At 37.3% G+C, this 13,186-nt stretch overlaps 1 protein-coding gene and 1 long non-coding RNA gene across 3 annotated transcripts in view; both read right to left on the bottom strand.

The window, feature by feature from the left end:
• LOC100646174 (nuclear receptor coactivator 6) overlaps positions 1-13,186 on the bottom strand; it is a 381,486-nt gene that overhangs the window by 214,456 nt on the left and 153,844 nt on the right. The window lies entirely within an intron of this gene.
• Positions 5,707-13,186, bottom strand: part of LOC125385046 — a 116,702-nt gene continuing 109,222 nt past the window's right edge. The window contains exons 2-3 of the long non-coding RNA XR_007223987.1: positions 7,828-7,899; positions 5,707-6,879 (exon numbers count right to left, since the gene is read on the bottom strand). This is a non-coding gene — a long non-coding RNA (uncharacterized LOC125385046). The remainder of the gene's footprint in view (positions 6,880-7,827; positions 7,900-13,186) is intronic.

Raw genomic sequence — 13,186 nt, forward strand, 5'->3', positions numbered from 1 at the left:
ATGGAAAAAAAAATGAACTAGAATAGAAAATTGTTTGAAAACGGTCTATTTGATTTCAACATAAAATGAATAGTAGAAATGTCGTTATTACTACTTCTTTCTCCAAATGAAATTTGCTCTGGCTTATTTTATCCCAGCAAAGTTTTAATTCTGCTCAATCACGATTCGACCGAATTGGAAGAATTCGAAGAATCCTTGCCGCAACGCAAAAGTCACGAGAAAAAGAAGCGAGCAAACACGTAGAACTTTTGTCCTCTGTCCGATTAAGCTCAAGGTTCGAGAGGAGCCTCGTGAGCAGAAACAATTTCGATCCAGGCTCCTCTGCTTCGACCTGTTCCTGGACAAAAAGGCTCACCGAAGTAATTCTGGGCACGCGTCAGCCCGTCTCGCCGATTAATTTCACTGCCACTGCAAGATGAAACGACAAGTTTGTCGATTCTTAACCACTGCCCGGCTAACCTGACTGGGAAAATACGCGATCTCTCCTTTCGAGGAATTTGAGGAAGCTGCGAACCGATGGACGCATACGAACAACGTCGAAGAAGCTCGAAATTTCTACTTAGGAATCTTCGTATCTAAATGCATTAACGTCCAGATTTTTTTTTTAATTTACTACCTAAAGAATAGAAGCTTCCTTTTCTTTCATGCTTTATGAATATTACAATATGCTTCCTGTATTTTTAATGCTATATAAAGTATTATAAAAATTATTCGTTTTTCTTGTAGTACATACTATTTACACCGGAAGATGGCATTTCCAAAATCCTCCGGTCAGATTCTAAAAAATTGCAAATGAAAGCGAAAAATATAACACTAGTTAATACTATCCTGTTTATAGTAATAAACCTCTGACACGCGATGTTACATGATATAGTGGTTCAGTAAGTTATTAATTAACTACACGAAGAACGTATCTGGGTACCTACTTTTGGTAAAACAAGTCTCAGGTTTTATGGTATTGTGTCTACTTCACAAAACTATTCCAGGAAATCTGTTTCTATCGTGAATAACTCTAGTAAAAAGGCTAATTGTTCTCGTGAACTAAAAAATATTCCATCTTGAAAGGATTAAAATTTGTTGTAAATGCATATAAAGGAAGAAGAAAAGCATGATATCATCTATGTATTTATACATTCTATTAAATCTCATTATACACCGAAACCAATAATAAAGATTTTAAAATTAAGAACAGAGCGTAAGGAGCCCGAACACTGCTTAACAATCGCGTTATTTTGAAATTTGATCGACGGATTCTTTCTTAAAGTTCCGTAGGAAGAAGGAAAAAGGGAGGAAAGGTGATCGATCGAACAGCTTGGCCGTGGAACAGGGACAGCCCGGGGGCCGATAATAACGGCGTAACAGGTTCTATCGTTTCATCGCGGTATTTACGTTCTATTATCCTCGGTGCTGGCTCGTATATCGTTGCCCCGTGAATTTCCAGAAGAACGAAGTAGTCCATGAAGAGCAAGAGAAAGAGAGCGAGGCACAAGGTCTGGTCGCGTATGCCGGAGACATTGTAGTATAGACTGGCTCTCGGTGAAGTAATGGGCCATTTATTTTCACTCGTTGACCCCCGCCGAGACTAATGTGTCTCAGCAAGCTTTTTCGCATCCCTACGCGGCGCCCCTTAACGTTCTGTCGCTCGAGTGCTTCTTACAAAGTTGCCTCTCGCCAGGCCCCAAAGCCCTAAGAACGCCGATACGGAAGCTCCGGACCAAAACGAAACCAACAAGGGAACCTTCTACTTCTGCTGGTCCAAGGCTGCCACCACCCACAATCACTAGACCCTGGTCTTTAGTCTATGGCCTCGTCTCTCGTCGTCGCTAGACGGTTTCGGAGCAAACGAACGAGAACTCGGCATTGACGAGAGCAACCTCTCCCTTCAGACACAACGAACTCCGACGATTCATCTGCCGTCAGCACGTTGCGAAACTTTCGAAAGAAATCCTCGAATAAGGCTCAATGATAAATGAACGCTTGTTTCGCGGTGTACATCGCGCCTTGGTAAACTCGATTCATTTGTTTCTTGAGTGTATGTCTACCTTGAAGACTGATACACGAGAAAATTTGTGTGACTCGGTTATGGTGTGGTGTGTGTCGATGTTGAGCTTACTTGGTGTGCATCGTCGTGGTACTTTCGTTAGGTGAGAAAGTATGCATGTTCATTTTAACTCGATTAAAAATTGAGACGATTTAACCTGAAAAGCTACAAACATGAAATTTTTACGTCAAATATAACGTAGTTTGGGTTCATTCAATACACCCAAGCTAATGAAAAATTTGATGATGTGATTTTTATAGACGGTATCATTGTCAACGAACATAGACAATTAGATACTAGATTTAAGAATTGTAGCAAAAAGGTGAAGAGACAGTCTAATAGCAAAACGAAACTTCTCTATGACCTGCAGCATTGCTAGAGTTACATATGTCGTACATAAATAAAAATTTCAGTAGTAAGTACAGCTGATAACATTCTGTAATAAGCCTAATTCTCTTCTAAAAAAATCCGCAAAAGTAAATCGATTTATGTAATTTATCAATTTACACGAATTAACTTTACATAATATTATTACATCATATCATAACAGTTTGTACAAATAATTTTAACAGGAAAAACATATATTATCTGAATTAATCACTGGATATTCCCAAAGTATCTTTTATCGTTCTGATAAAAAGGAAACATTTCATCTATAAAAAATTCCATCAGCTACTGCAAAGATACGTGGCGATTCGCTCGGTCATTGAACTTTGATTCGCTTATCTCAGGCACCAGATGATTTTACAACAAATCACCTCGCCTTCTTGGAAGAAAAACCCTTGACTACGGCTAGGAACGCGAAAGAACACTGCCATGAGGAAGCAACGACCGGCGGAAAAGAGAATTCGAGTAGAGGAGAGACCGACGAAAAAGCTTCGAGAAAAGTTCGAGGGGATTGGACGTTGGAAGGACCGTGACAGACGTGCCGGAGGGATCGAAGAAAAAAAAGGAGACAGGTGGGTGGAGTCGAGGATGTACCACGGTGATTTCACATCCAGGAAAGCCGTGCAAGTCGTCGTTCGGCTGGAAGCTGGCCAAATGCACTTAGCGTTCTAACAGAACTCCTAGAAGACCATCTTTGGATTATCCTTCTCGATGGCGTACAAACTTTTTTCATCGTGTGTTTTCCTAATCAGTGTACAGTCTACATAGTTGAGTGTTACTACTTTATTATATGGAAGAGTAATAGGTGTAAAAATCAACAACTTTATATTTGTTCCAATAAAATGATAAGATTAATATAGTTTTTAATAAGATTATACTGCGTATCTAAGAAGAACAGTATTACAATTCAAAATAGGGTTGTTTCAACTCTTTTTTAATAATATACCTTTTTAACGCCTTAACTAATAGATTGGAGCAAAGTAAACTGAGAACATCAGTTATACATTCATTCATTTTACAGCTTAAAATGAAATCTAAATTAATTTTTAAACGTCTATTTATATAACGCTCATAGCGAACGTGTTTACAGAGACTCAACAACTAAAGATTATTGCTTAAATCCAATAACAAATCGTTCGTTGCTACATGATTGAATAATTAATAATTTTCTATTTCTCGCTTTCTATCTCAAAAGTATTTCCTGAAAAATTGATGTCTTCCAGTTTAGTCATTCTACTAGCTAACTGACGATGTAATAATAGTTAGAATGTGAGATAATTTGTGGTGTTGAAAACAAGTTTGATATAATCAACTTTAGACTTTAAACATTATTAACTGTTTGACACATATAGCACCTCCAACGCTAATACAATTCCCTTTAGTGTGCGGTCATAAATCACCTTCCAAATTGTCGAGTCTACCTTACCCTCCATTCATTTAGTGAAGTGCACATAATTCCAACCCGGATCATTTAATTACGAAATCACATCCCAACTTCGCTCCCTCAACCATCAATGGTGGTAAGGATATTTCCTGGAAATTCATATCTAAGAACAATGTACAGTACGTAAACCGAAAGACTAAACTTAACTAACTGCCTGTGTCAACTTTAGTGCAACCTGCGATTCGATAAACTAACTACCAGAAGATCAGAATTATACCGTGTACCTGTTTCGTTCAAAATTCAGATTTCGTATTGATTTTCTCCTAATGTTTAATAAGAATATAAACTCCATATTACAACTAATAATTGAATTCAACTTTATTTAACCATGTTCTTTTACTGAAGGATCAAAGAGTAACACTTAATTTTCTGAAGAAAGAAAGTCTATTTTGCGACATTCCTTGTTCTTCTTCTCTCACTCCTCCCATCTTTTACATATAAAATAGTACTGATAGAGACGTGACAATACATTTTCCACTTTTACGTAATGCCGTGCAATTCCATTGAACATCGAGAACCTCAATTCTTCCTACCAGTCAAAGTTAATAATGTCAACGGACGAATTAATTAAAATACACACTTATTTCCCAACCCTGGTGCAAAATTATGAGAAATAAATACTTCGCGCTGCAATGGTCAAGATATAATCTAATTCGAGCAGGAAATCAAACCGAATCAAACAAAAGGAGCGCCAGAATCGTCGATTCGCTCAATATTGTGTATCTATGGTCGAGAGAAGAAATGGAAGCGACAAAAGAGCAGTTGAGCGCCAGTGATCAACGCCAACGAGGAGCAGTGCCAACAAAATACCGGTAGAAAAGGTCAGATAACCCTCGTATTTACCAGAGAGGATACGGTTAGATATCCAGGCAGCATCCCCTGGCTTCTTCGAGCGATTCTCGCGGCGCGTAAACAGAAAAACAGAGAGACACTCTCTGGTGAAAGCAGCCTGTAGCCGGTCCTACTTTCACCCCCGAGAAGGAAATCGACGGAACTGTCCAGCCTGAAGCCATAGTGTATTACCACTTCTGACTGGCTGCTGGAAGCCACTTCTTCGTGGACAAAGGGCGAGGACAAATACGAATGACGTTCGTCGATTTGAGCGACAGAGCACCGTGAGATAAAAGCGATTTCTAAAAAGCTTCGCAAGCTGAAGGTGTGCTTTGATCATCCCCTGGATAACATAGCGGAGAAAGGGTGCGCTGGTGTTTTTGTTTCGCCTGTTTGCACGCCCGATTTAAGTGTTTACAGCGATGTATTAGAGCTAGGGAAGATAAACAAATGTGTTCAACGATACGCAGGGTCGATTCGCTTTTCGTATCAAGATGATAGAGGACTTGGGGATGACAGCGACTGTGAACGCGAGACTTTTCTTCGCATCCTACTGAAGAAAGAACGTCTGACGTTCGTGTAGCTCCGTGACGGAGATTGATAGTTGCTCGTTCTCACTTTTTCCCTGTTGATGGTACTTATGATACTGTTCAATGGTTTTGAATAAATTTTCAACTTATTGCTTGACATTTCGCGATCGTGCTTTTATTGCGCTTCGTTTTAGATCGGATGGATGAGCTCTTAGAAATTACGCTATTTAGAAGAAATATTCTGTTGAAATTTAGGGCTAATTGTGATATATATAAATATTCATTCAGACAATACTTCATCTTCGTTAGAATTTGAAAGTTATTTAGAATATTTACAATCGCTATCTTACATATTTCACGCTAACAATAATGATAAAGAAGAGGGAGAAAGAGAAGTACAGAAAATTACTAAAATGACAGTAAAAGAATAAAATGCAAAATTGTGCAAATTCTACGGCACAAATCTGTTTTCTTTTTTTTGTTTGCAATAAATATACAATACAAATACGTTATGAAAAAGGAAAGGGGAAAAATATGGAATTTCTATCGATATTATCGTGAATGTATATGCTGTTGGTAAAACGAACGGCAAACGTAAACGATTTTCACAAGTAACATCGACGGACGGACGGTTTTCCACCAATTTACTCGAAATTTAAAACAAACTGTCTCTTTTTTACGGGCGATTTATTTAACGGGTCTCTGGGAAAATGAGCAGACAAGAAGGACTGAAGGACTTTGTTATGGATATTGCCCGGAGCTGGAGCTCGAGTCGAGCGTAAAAAACCTCTTTGGATAAAACAGGAGAAGAGTAGTAAATGGAACGCGACACTTATAATCTTCTTTCCTCCTCGCTCCACGACCCTGCACTCGCCATCGACTATTCTGCCGTTTTAAATCACCGTGTCGCGATTCCCCTAGCCGCGTTCCCGCTTCACCTTGATTTTCCACGACGCGAAAATAGGGGATCAAACTGATAAGGGAATCGAATTCAGCGAAACCGAGTGGTTGCCGTTTGGTCGTAGAGAAATTTTACGCGTCGCATGCAAATTTCCTGTGAAAACGCGACGATCTGCATTTTTCCATCGTAGCTTTTTTTTTTATTTTTTATTTTTATGTTAATCCACCAAGAGGGTAGACTCGCTCGCCATTTAAAAACGTCTACTCACTGGGGAGGATCGGTTAATTCATTATGAAGATTTGACAATCCTATGGAGAATATGTATGTGTGAACAGAGTAAACGTATTATCTTCTCTCTTTTACTTTCATTTTTCTATCCGGCGGTGGTCAAATTTATTAGCCTTGTTTTTTTAAAGGTTTGAACAGTTCGAGAGTATGGGTTTGAACATTGTTAATTTTAATAACTTACCGGCTTATTTATCACCTTTTCTTTTTAGGATTTTAATAACAACAATAATGTATATATACATAGAAGAATAATTTAATAAATTTTGCAGCCTTTCTTTCAAATTATCTGCATATATTCTTTTAACTCGTTAAAGACCAATATTATTAATGCGACGTTTTATTTGAAATCTTCCCAGTTAATGTACATCCTGGAATTTTGTTTCCGGAGATTATGGTTGGAGAAAATTCCAAGGGTTTGCTTGATATCTTTTCCATCGCCATTTCTGTCTAGAAGAAACTGAAGTACTTACGTCATTATCATAATTTCCTTCTTTCTATCTTGTTGACGTTATAGTAAGGTATTAAAATATACTATAATCAAATACATTTTCTGTACTTTGACGAAACAACATGTAAGCTGGCGTATACATTATTGAAATTTTTTCAATAAAACATCTTTACGCATTACTCCATTACGTAATCTCTTTTTATAACTTGTGTACCTTCTATACGTTTTCTGTTTCCATTATTTGGAATAGAAATTAAATTTTAGATAAATTCCACTTCATCTGTAACCTTTCCCAACAAAGCGCCCTCGTAGTGGTATTCTATTCTCCCTTTTAGTGCCACTCCGCTATAAAACCGTTTTACTACGGTCCGACAGTGTTTTAAAAGAAAAAAATCTATCGAAATACCTAACGTTCTATCACGTTCGATCTATTTGCTGGTTTTCGAACGCGAATCTTTCCTCCGTTGAAAATCGCAGCGATACTATTTAAATTGGAATTTGTTCGAGCCAAATATCAATTTTAGAATTGTAAATTTTTAAAAATCCATCTTTATAACCACCGGAAGAGAACGCTTTTGAAATCAATTAACCGAGGCAATGAGAACAAATGTGTTACCAAGATAAAAGCAGAAGGAAGAAATAATAGAATGCCGGGGCAAAAAGAAATTAAGGGGAAAAAAAAGAAAAGAAAACTATTCGAGAAGAAAATCGTATCAATAGTTGTAATTGCGTTATTCAAGCGGTATTCCAGCCTGGGAACGATATTTTTCCAGACGGGCAGGCTACGGAAAAGAAATGAAATATGCACATAATAATCGTGCAATAGGAGGAGAGAAGGATTGAAGCGACCGGGAGAAGAGATCATGCGCGAATTTCGAGCGAACGAGACGAGCCGTATATGCAACAGCTTCATTCATTATTAATATCGACACGCTGTACACGTGCAAAGATACATACGTGATCGCAGTGAGAATAGCACGATCGCCAGGACTAGCGGTGTCGGCCCGCTGAGAAATGCACTGAACGTACCTGCAACATACAAAAGAAAAGAAACGATAAAATGACTCTATCCGTACGAGCCGGCCAGCTTGTACACGTGCACGTGATATTTTTAATATTATCCGCGCGAGAGAAGACGAACCCCGCGCGCACAGCACACCGGCGTGACGATCCATTTCTCAAATGAGACTTGATTTGTTATACCGATAAACATGCTGAATGCGTTCCGTGTCCTTCCACTACGTGTACAACAATGTAAAATGCGCATCCAGCAATAAGAAAAATTGACGAGCAGTAGGAGATTGCCGCGTCGATAATGCTTCGCCGTATATGTTTTTACGCTGTTCTTTGCTCACGGTTTCTTTTTCCTCTTTTATGATGGAAAGAGGAAAAGGAAGTGTATTCTCGTTGCATTTCATATTGACAGATTAAAGATCTTTTGTGAAACATAATATTAAATTATAAATACACACATTTCTTTCATTCTGTGGAGCGTAACTGATTCTTGAAGAATTCATCAGATTTTAGAAACGTACGTTAAGATAAATTATTTTTTCCTTTTTTTTACTTAATTACATTAGTTATTGTTTCTATGCGTATAGTGTATACAATTACATTAGAAACAAGGAAACTGCACGGAGGAGAAGTTCGCGTAAGAATTATTTCTTGGAAAAAATTGTATTTATGATAAATATCTGATTTTTGTATTTATAATACGAATTTTTTGTTATTGAGATGGAATATTAAGTTATTAAGTACCAAATAATCGAAATTAATATTACGAAAGTGAATTTAAGATGTTTATAAGCCGAAATAATGTAATTTGTCAATATAAAACAACAAACGATAAGATTACTATTTACAATATCATAATATTAATATAATATCCATTTCTGATTAATAAATATTTCCGAGAAAAATATACTTTATAATTTACAATAGTTTCGTGATAATCCCAAGTTTCTTTGTCATCCTTCAGTGAAAAAGTGTAAGAAAAAGACGTATATAATTACTAATAAATTAATGTAATTTAGGTAAGTCTTTTTGTCAACATCAGATGCAATTCTTCATTCCTCGAAAAGCGACGAAAAATAATCATTTGTCAACACGATGGCACGTGCCGTTTACTTATTTCACAAGAGAAAGTCGACCTAAGAAACACTATACACAATACATATTTTTCCATTCCATTCTACAATATTCGAAATTCAATTGTATCAGCCATTAACTCTAAAACAATGGTAGGTAAATATTGTCATCAAATATTGTCAAGTTAATTTAACCGGTCTCGCCCTAACAACCATTCTTGCTACTCCCCTAGCGAAACGGAATTGCTGTTTAACGTCGAACCATTCTCACGCGTCATCGGTTCGTCGATATTCTAAAAATGTTGGCGATTCGTGGAATCATGTTATTCCACGAATCAGCAAGTCAAATATAAAATGACGCAAACCGCGGTGTTGATCGTTCGCGGTATTAAAATAGAATCAAAGTGTATGTAGTTGCGCAGCGTCGCGTCGTGAAGGAGACGTTTTCCCCCAAGCGTACGTTTAATAAAAAGGATATAATCAAATTATAAATGAAAGCGTTATCAGGATACATCGATTGATTTAGTCGTAGCTAGAGTCTTGCACGATCCATAGGTATCTTCGTCGATCTGACGGAGAGTGCAAACATCTAGAATTTTAAATCGCAAACCACTTGTAATTTGATATTAACCCTGCAACGATCCTCGAATTTCATTTTCGATCGAACATTTCAATCTCGCTTTCGAGAGAGTAATTTTCCCATTTTTATTCATTTTAACGAACAAGAAGATTTGTAGCATTTGAAAATGTTTAACGTAAAAATAAAAGAAAAAATCACGCGTATCGACAAGAATTTTGTCAAATTTCAGACATCTCGTATATAGAAAAGGTACATTTGAAACGAAAACATCGAAAATAAGCGGAAGGAAATATAGTGCGATAGGGTCACGTGTATGTAGAGAGAAAAAACTACTATCTGTAAATTAAAATTACAGTTATTTACATGAAACTCTCTATTGCTTTCTATTTTATAGTAATTATCGTACTGATAAAAATTAGCTTAATGGATACTCTAATTCTGTGCTAATTCTGAATTGATATTTTACGTTTCTAAAAAGACTCGAACGTCGTATCTTTCCTTAGATTTCCAACAATTGTCAAAGATATTAATATTACGTACAGATGAAACCCTTGATGTCTCATATACCTCGTCTTTATCTTTTTTTACCAAGAGAGTATATCGTCTCGTGAGATATTCACGAAGATTCATCTCCGTTCTTCTCATACGCGAACGAATAACCAGAGGATCAGTTAGACGGAAGCGTAGCCGTGTCTTTCCGTTTGCAAATTTGTTTTGCCTCTGAAGCGAAAGGCGGTTGAAGGAACGCGGAACGCTTCCACCCTCCGTCTATCAACCCCTTTTTCCTCCCTTCCTGGCTTCCCTTTCTTTTTCTCCTTACGCGGAGAAGAACGCCGGGTCACGGCAAAGTAGAAAATCTCCTTTTGTAAGCTGGAGCATGTTTCCGCTTCTCCCGCTCGCTTATTTTAATATTTGAACGAGCCAGAACAGCTTCGGCGGGAAAAGCGTTGAAAGCACCGCTAAAAGGGACTTTGGTGCATGCTTTCAGCGTCACGGAACCGTAGCCCGCCTCTGTGTACAACCGCTGTATCGCTGCGCGTCGCTGATCGAACGCTCGACAATTCGATTATTTTGCGATCTGCGATCCCGTGATCACGTTTCACGCTTCAACCTATGTTACGGGCTTTCCTTCGCCAAAAGAGATCCCTTTTTCGGATGGGAATCGCGTTGAAGAGGTTTTGAAATTGGATCGAATCGAGGAGATGGTATTACCATGGTTGGAAAAATAGATATGAATTTGGTAAAAGCGTTTCATTTCTTGGATAATAGACAGAGGAATAAACATGATGTCGAAGAAGTAAGGGCTGGGTAATTTCTTTTTTACTTTACGTTGCGTAATTAATTTATCATCCTGCAGTTTGGTCGGCAAAATTGAAAGTACCTTGTACAATACGTTTTTATGTAATAGTTTGTTAAAGATCTTCGACATTCATCGAAAACATTTACTGTTTGAGAATTATATACGCACATTGTGTATCTAGGTATTTTCTATATGATTTTGGAGATGATAACTATAATGTTCAATTAATAATAATGTATTAATATGTTGAATAATATATATGTACTAAATTATAATTGTTATTTTTTAAGGCTAAAACCCACTACTATTCCGTCTAACTGAAAATTATACGAAAAATAATACGCCAATAAACGCAAACGACGTACAAACGCACGGCAACAATCAATTACATCGCGCTGCGCGATTCTCGGATAATTCGATACCGGAAACAGCTTCGTCCAGACAAAGCGATGTGATTAAATCACGCGGATACCTGATTCACGGTATACATTGCATACATTGCACACGTATGCATGTTCCTCGAATGATCGTGTGTGTTCGGACAAGGGTGCACGCGTGTGACATAGACACGTGTAAGTCAGAATTCATGGATAGTAGATGGTGGTTCGGGTTGGAAATTTGGGACGTTCTTTGTCGATCGTTTCTGGTTACTAGCGTTTCCGGTAACGGAAAAAGAGCAAGCTTCAACCACAAGCTCGATTCCGCCTGACGGGTCAAATGTCAAGCTCTTCTATCTGACTATTCGATCGAGGTGTCAAATCGTGAGAAAAGTGATGAGAATGTAGCGAGATCTCCCGCATTCGCTACATTACAACCAAAAAAAATATTGAAAATTATTTTAAATAAAAATTGCGCAAGTTTGAATCATATATATTTACTAGAGAATTGAAGATAATGTTTAAATTAATAAATTTTCTAAAATATATAATAAGAGAGTCAAATTTTTATCGTTTACATTTTTCTATATGTAATACCAGAACATATGTAATTGCAAGCCTAACATTTAATAATAATAATATAAATCTAATTAAACTACAAAACTTAGAAACATTTATGAGCCGGGTTATTTAATTTCAATAACAAGGAATAACATTTTTCCCGAGCATCGATTAATTCTACTAGCTATTCTCGTATTTCCTGTTTATTACATAGAGATGTTCAAATACATTAGCGCTAATATATTTTATCTATATTTAATGCATTCTATTCTACTGGATATTTACATAATTTTTTATATTTATACCTTATATTCTTCGTTCCCCTTAACCTGTTTAAATTGAAAAACAACAACTATACATTCCTCTTTCATCGGTGAGAGTTCAACCCCTCATTTGTCCCCGTTGTATCCTACAAAGCAACAAAACAAGAGTACAGGTATAGAAACCGACAAAGAAGCAGCACAGCCTGTTCTCGACGAGGAAAACAAAGTTCAACTAGAAATTAATCGTGCCGTCGAATAGCGAACATCGTGCGGAATTTCACCGTGGAACATCACTAATGCGTGCTAAATTACGACCACCGAATTAAATTCGCCGAAGCTAACGATATTCAGAGACGACTGGCAGGAAAGCAAGGGGCTGACTTCGTGACTCAGCTCTGCTTTCTTCCTACGGCTCCATCCGGAGGAAACTCCGGCTTCGAAATACAAGATGCTAATTGCTAAACGGGGATGTACACCAGATTCTAGCTGGCTTATCCCTCGTGCCTCTGGATTTCCTTCGCGCAGCGCTTTCTCTTTCTCATTCTCGTTCTCATCCTCGTAGGTCTGTTCGCCCTTCGCCCCTTTTAGCCACGAAAACCACTGAATATTCAAACTACGCCGTGGAAAGGGAGACAAACGCAACATCGGTTGTGCTTTCTTGGCTACGAAGCGACAGCTCCGCCAGATCTCTTCCGTTATGTGATAGCGAAGAATTTTCGATTTGATCCTATTTCCATGAATGATTTTCTGATCGGTGTTGTTTGAGATAGGAAATCCTTTGTAATCGTAGTGTTTTTATTCGAACGAATTTTGGGCAATTAAGTTTCTAAAATTGAAGTTTGTATGATAGAAAAGGGAATTTGGAAGAATTAAGTGATTGATAATTTATTAATTAGATGCAATATAATAGAAATTATCGTACTTTTAATATATTTTCTTTAATCTGTTACGTATTCTCAGTATACTTTATTATGTTCTACTTCATCTCGCAAGTTCTTTTAATTTAAGTGTTTAGTTGTGATATATTTAACACAAAAGTTAGAAGCATTAAAGTTCTCAGAAAGATTTTGGTTCTTCTAATCTTCTTGGTATTATATTTGTAGTATTATAGAATTGTTAGTTGATTAGCTAGTATTAGTATTGATATT

Source organism: Bombus terrestris, chromosome 4 (assembly GCF_910591885.1).
Source record: "Bombus terrestris chromosome 4, iyBomTerr1.2, whole genome shotgun sequence".
Taxonomy (NCBI): Eukaryota; Metazoa; Arthropoda; class Insecta; order Hymenoptera; family Apidae; genus Bombus; species Bombus terrestris.